The following is a 7,540-nucleotide window of genomic DNA, read 5'->3' as shown; positions in this document are numbered from 1 at the left end:
ATATCTGTGTATATATACCTATGTAAACATATTATAGTCAGACAGATAGACTATTACAGTTCATAAAGGAAACTACATTTCAATAAACAGAAATGTGTTTATATGAAATAGTAATAAATGACTAAAAAATAAATTTTAAGTTATTACAGTTATAATAGTATCAAAGTCACTAAAACATATCTATCCAACTATCTGAAATATGCAATAATTCTGCATATACATTATTGATAAAATAAAAGGTGAACAAAGATGTAAAAATAGTTAAAACAATTTTAAAGAACAAATTTGGAAGCCTTATTCTAATGACCACCAAAATCAGAAATTTGAAGTACTGAAGACAGCAGGGCATTTATGTAAGATAAAATGCAGACCAATGGTATGGCATAAGAAATCAAGAATCCGTGCATATACAAATATTTATAATAAAATGCAGCACTGCAGAAGTTGATGGAAATATTGGCCTTTTCAATAAGAGGTATTAAGTGAATCATATTGCTCCTGTGGAGGGAGGTGGGAGAAAGAATCTTGGCTCAAACCTAACACTACATAGTATTAGTTCCAGTGAATTGTAGATATAAGTGTGAAAGGTAAAATTAAACATACTAAGAAATGAAAGATGATACCTTCATGATAATAGAGGGGAAAATGATAAATGGAATTTTTCAATTAAACCCTTTCTCATCAAATTCCATCATTAAGAGAGTTAAAACACACGCTACAGAGTAAGAGAAGACATTTACAATACATTTACCCAACAAAGAACACATATGGTGAAAATACAGATAATTCCTACAAACCATTATGAAACGACAAACTGATTTTAAAATAATGAAGAAAAATACTACCAAAGAGATACTTCACAAGAGATTATATGAAATATAATATATATGAAAGTTCTCTAAAACTCATTAGTCATCAGAGATTCAAATGAAAAACAGAATTAAATATCATTCTACACAAATAAAAGTTACAATTTTGAATTATATACATAGCAGTTAAGAGTAAACTGGTTCAACTAGTTTAGAAGCTGTTTATCATTTCCCAACTAAAGCTCAATGTAAACATGCTCTATGACCAAACAATTCTATTGCTTTATAGAAAAGTTTACATATGTTCACCAAAAGATATGTGCAGAAATATTTCTGGCTGCATAATTCATAATAGCCCCCAATTGATAAACAATGCAAATAATAAACAACAGTTGAATGGGTATGCTAAATTCATGCAATGGAACTCCATGCAGCAATGGGAATGAATAAATTTGCTGCAATAGAATAATATGTAAGAATCTCACAAAAATAATGCTGAGAAAAAAGCAGATACAAAAGAAAATATGCTCTATGACTCTAATTTTTAAAATTAAGCTAATGTACAATATTATAAATCAAAACCATGTTTATCTTCAGCTGTAAAGATACAGGTATTGACTGAATGGTGCAGGAGGGATTTCTGGATTGCTAACAAAGGATTTTTTCTTCTGGGTAATTAGTATTCATGTGTGTTCAATTTGTAAAAATTTATTAAGCAGTATAGTTATAATTTTTGTATTTTTCTTGGTTTGTTATATTTCAACAAAATGTATTATATAAGTAGAAAAGTCATTATTAAAACATAAATAAAATACTCAGATATCTTCAAATATGTAAGAATTCATGCCTACTACTATCATCTAGATCAGTGGTTCTCCACCTTGGCTGCACATTAGAATCACCTGGGAATCTTTTTAAAATCTTGATTTCTGCTCATCCTCCTCTTTTTAAAATCCTGATTTCTGGGCCTCATCCTCCGGAAATTCTGTTTCTTTGTTATGGGGTGGGGCCACAACATTAGTAACAAAGAAACAGAATTTCCGGAGGATGAGGCCCAGAAGTCAGGATTTTAAAAAGATTCCCAGGTGATTCTAATGTGCAGCCAAGGTTGAGAACCACTGTCTTAGATGATAGATGTTGGATATATTCTTGTTGCAACATAATATGTAACATATAAAGTTAATTAAGGAATTAAGCTTAAATATCATTCAATTTTTACCAAAGGTACTATAGGAAAAATTTTAGGAGACAATGTTTTTAATTTTTTAAGAATATATTTCACTTTATTGATTTCAAAGGGAGGGAGAGAGAGAGATAGAAACATCAATGATGAGAGAGAATCATCAATGGGCTGCCTCCTACATGCCCTACTGGGGATAGAGTCTGAAACCCATGCATGTGCCCTGACAGGAATTGAACCGTGACCCCCTGGTTCATGAATGGTTGCTCAACCACTAAGCCACACTGGCCAGGCAAGAATATATTTCTTTTTAAATGCAAGGGAATGAATGTACAAAGAGTATAAAGAAAAAATAAATCTTATGCATAATAGTCCCTAGGTTTTTCTGATTAATAATTTTTACTTTAAATGTACAGCAAATCGAACTCATCAAGGACAACCATCTTGGAATAATAATATTAATTGATTGATTCAAGTGCTTATAAACAGGCTTGGAAGGGTGTGGATAAAACTCATCAGTTGCTCATAGGTCTGAAAGCTCCACCCATTCCTCCTATTTCAAATTAATCACCATCATGCTGTACCTAGGCCCACTTGATCAATTTCAATTTTAACACATTCAAAATTCACCCCTCTAGCCTATCCTTGAAAGTACAGTATATTTCTAAGTTCTTGGGCTGAGACATAAAAACATGAATGCCAGAGAAATGAGCAACTGAGCTCATCTTAGAATCTTTCTTTGTAGGTTTGAAGAAGCCATTGTCAGACTTAAAGAAAATTGTGACTAGAGCAGACATTAAATGTAGCATTCGATGATATTATTCATGAGCAGTGCTTAAGTAAATAAATAAATAAACATGTAGGTTTATTTGTTGGTGCCACATTGCTATCATGTCTTGTATTTCATTATAAAATATTAATATAAAAAGATCACTTTGGATGAATTCCTAACCTTAGGACTCTGGATATATCATGCTGAGAATGTCTATTCCCCAATCTCTTCTCTAGCATATACATAGACTTATGCGTCCTTTCTAACCCTGAGATACCTCCTGGTGATAGCTTGTGAGCTCAGTTCAAATAAATAAAAATTTAAATATACATGCTAAACTACTAGAATGGTCTTTTAATATGGCCATTACTCATTACAGTCCATAGCCTAGAAATAGTAATTCCCTAAGAGGCTTCAGACTTCATTGGAGTAGATGTTCACATTAACCATTAACACTGGCTCTCATTCCTATTTTCATTCATAAAAATGTATTATGATTAATATTTAAAATGTACTGACTACTCATCACTTATTTACCAACAATATGTTTTTATATTGTGACTCAAATTTCTGAAGCTTAACTATATTCAAAACTGGAAACAACATGATGGCCTCAAAGTAAATGTTATGTACAATGAAGAAACTAGTACTGTAATTGTAATAATGAAGAGAGATAATGAATTAATATATAATGAGATATGCTGTACCCTAGGCCCACTTGATCAATTGCAAATTTAACACATTCAAAATTCACTACCTGATGAGATATGTCATTTCATCTACTTAATCTTATCTTCAATTCTATACAGTAAATATAAAAGTAATTATTATCCTTTTTTAGCAAAAACTTTTAGTCTAAAAACAATTACATTGTTTGAGGTCACACATCCCTTAAGTTATGGATTCATATATCAACCCAAATGCTATTTGACTCCAAAGTAATCATTTGGGTTGTGAATTGAACTAGATTAGATTCCTTCTGAAGTGTTTTTGTTTAGTTTGAGTGCTTGCATATTGAGAGACACATACAAATCTGACAGAATTTGGAGAGAGTACTGAAACAAGAAATAGAAAAATATATATAATTAAAATTTGTTTTTTAGGTTTTTTGCTTCTTCTTTTAATAACTTTTTAGCAGAATGGTGAGAATTTTCCCACTGTTTCTACCCACAGAAAATGCTCTGGTGAAATATGTTAGAGAAACTTTCTCGGTTCCTAGAAAACTATAACCCTGAAATTTTTAGACAGGTAATTATGACTTTAAAAATACTATCCAAACCACTAGGAGAAAAAAAATAAATGTGAGAAGAAATAGAAATTTTGGAGAACACATTTTACTATGAAAGAATAAAATGTCATTCAGGAACTTGGGGGTCTTCATGAAAGCAGCATAAAAACCTGGTTCCGGTCTTGGTACCATGGTAGCCAACTCATGAAACCTCTCTGAGCCTGCTTCAACTGTAAAGAACAGGTAGATTTTCCCCATCTCCTAGTAGTTTCTGGAAGCAAATATGACAAGTACTTAAAAGCCCTCTATAAGCCCTAAAAGTTTATTTTCAAAATAAAATGGCATGGTGCTCTTAGAACAGGTAAGTGTTGCAAATATTGTGCAGTGCTACATCTTTGGAAATTTGAAAATGTTATGCTCCTATTAAAAAATATTTTTATACTTTTTATTGATTAAGGTATTACATATGTGTCCTTATGCCCCCATTGCCCCCCAGCCCCCCCAATCATGCCCTCAACCTCACCCCCTGTTGTCCGCATCCATTGGTTATGCTTATATGCATGAATACAAGTCCTTTGGTTGATCTCTCCCTCTTACCCCCGCTACCCTACCTTCCCTCTGAGGTTTGATCACCTGATGGATGCTTCTCTGCCACTGGATCTGTTTTTGCTCATCAGTTTATGTTGTTCATTATAATCCACAATGAGTGAGATCATGTGATATTTATCTTTCTCTGACTGACTTACTTCACTTAGCATAATGCTCTCCAGCAAAAAATATTAAGAGAAATCCATAATGTGGTAGATGTTGTGAGCTAAATGTTTGTAGCCCCCTGAAATTCATAAGTTGAAGCTCTAATCTCCAATGTAGTGCTATTTGGATTTGGGGCATTTGGGGGGCAATTAAGGTCAGATGAAGTCACGAGTGTTTTGGCCCATATGATGGGATTAGTGCCCTTTTAAGAGACAACAGAGCTCTCTCTCTCTCTCTCTCTCTCTCTCTCTCTCTCTCGCATTTAGGAGACAGACAGAAAGAAAGTGGCCACCTGCAAGGCAGGAATAGAGTCATCACCACTAACTGACCATACTAGCACCCTGAACTTGGACTTCCAGACTCAGAACTGTGAGAAAAAAAACTTATATTTTTATGTCACCCAGTCTATGGTATTTTTTGATAGGAGCCTAAGACAGTAAGATATGCTACAATGATGATTTATTTCAATTTTATAGTTAGAAACAAGACTAAGACAGCATTGGGTTATGTTAGATACTAAAGATTTTTTCTATTTTTACAAATCAAAACTGATGTTGTGAATTTAAAATCCAGAACAATGACTCAGAACTAACAGGAAAATACATAACACCATGGGTTTACTAGCAAGTGTAACAGTAAAGTTCTGAAGAGAGGGAAAATGTTCCATCTTCAGCCAAAATCATTCAAGTGTAACTCGATCAAAGATAATATGCAGAACGCTGCCTTCAGTGAGACCACAGGACCAGAAGGCATCAGATGGACACAGGCCAGTTCTGAGCACTAAGCTCATGGCACTTATCTCAGCAGTTCAAAAGCTGTTCTTTCCAACTCTTTTTCATAATAATGTCTACATACATTCCCAAAGCTGCCCAAATATCATTTATGTAGAGGAACACTGTTCAGTTTAAAACAGTGGACGAAAAAACCCACAAAAACTAACATACATTGTACATTGAGTGACTCAATCAAATTTAAAAGTATATTTCCTATTTAACCAGATACATACATTCCCAAAGCTGCCCAAATATCATTTATGTGGAGGAACACTGTTTAGTTTAAAACAGTGGTCTAAAAACCCCACAAAAGCTAGCATACATTGTACATCGAGTGACTCAATCAAATTTAAAAGTATATTCCTATTTAACCAGAATAATCAGAGTGGAGTGACAAAGAGAAAAGATGATTATCCTGATCATATAAGATCAGAACAGAAATTAGTAGATGATGCCATCATAGCTAATAGTTTGAAAGGAGATTATGTAAGTGACCTAGTGGACTTGAATAGCTGTTGCTCCAATGACATACTTAAGTCATTCTTTCAGCACATCATGGAAAACCTACTCCTTTTCAGGTATGGATTGACAATTGCTAATGCAAATGGCTCACATTATCTCTATTTTATACAAATAGGCCCTATTGACTTCAAATGAAAGATTATAAAAAACAAAATTACATTATCTGTATTTGTGCATTAAGACTTTAATTTTAATTTGTTAATTAGTACTTAGAAAATAAATTAATATCTCAAATGAATCCATGCAACTTACTTTCATTCTTTAACATATTTTAAAGTATATCCCTGCTGTATTTTATTAATTGTTCAATCTGACCATTTATGAGATATTTCATGGTTTCTATTAGCTTGTTAGTTAATTATAACAAATATTTCCTAGTGCTAAGGAATATAATAATAACATGCTGAAAAATGCATTATTGCTCTGGATATCAGATGAGGATATTGCAGCTTTTTAAGTTCACCATGTAGAATTATGAAGTTTAGTGGACTTTCCATTAAAAACGTGAAACTGAATAAGTGATTCATAGTCTTATTTTAAAGACAATGTTTTCATGTGTAGTTTCAGAAATGAAATATTCCATTTCTTTCTACCATGCTTCTCACACAAAATTCCAGATTGTGAGTATGACCATCAATACCAAGTAAATGCATAAAACAATTGTCTATTTTTACACAAGAAAAATGAATTTTTTTTTCAATCTCTATTGCTCTTTTACTTCCTATGCTAAATCCTCTGGTCAAATTTAGTGCCTCTAACTATTTGTACATTTTTTAACTCCCATTTACTATTATCTTGCTTTCAAAACCACAACATAATTTTTTTCTCTAATTACTCTTTTTATTTAAAAAATAATTTTACTTCAACATTATCGCAACTTTGAAACATTTATTTTAAAGTAGCTGTAGAGTCACAGTTAGTTGCAAAGAAATGTGCAAGGAGGTTCTGTAGACCTTACATCAGCCCATCCCAATGGTAACATATCACACATCTTCCTTAAGTAAAGTACATCAAAACCAGAAGTTAATGTGAGTTATTCATTCTTTTTTGCTGATCCTAAAGAGTTAATTAATTTTCTCTAAACCTTTTAAATTTTTTATAAATTCATTTTTACATATGTCATTGTATGAGTGTAAGTGTATGCATAACTGCATGTTAAATATCTGAACATTAGCTATGTGTTCCCTTTTACTTTCACATAATTTCAACACTCACTTATTAGCATCACATTTAGAAAAACATTCTTAATTAAATATCTTAATCATTATATATATATATGGCCAGCGACTGGAACACTGTAACATAACCGGTCACTATGATGCCCACTGTGGCCAGCGAACTGGCCTGATGGGAGGGGGGGCGACTGGCCAACCTCTCATGGCCCCTCGCCTCAGCCAGCCCTGCCCCTGATCAGCCTCTACCTCCCTGATCGAGGGCAGGGCAGCCAGCCAACCCCCTTTGGCCCTTCCCCCTAGCCAGCACCACCCCAGATCGCCCACCCCA

The sequence above is a fragment of the Myotis brandtii genome, unplaced genomic scaffold (assembly GCF_000412655.1).
Source record: "Myotis brandtii unplaced genomic scaffold, ASM41265v1 scaffold186, whole genome shotgun sequence".
Taxonomy (NCBI): Eukaryota; Metazoa; Chordata; class Mammalia; order Chiroptera; family Vespertilionidae; genus Myotis; species Myotis brandtii.
Note: the sequence above shows the minus strand (reverse complement) of the source record.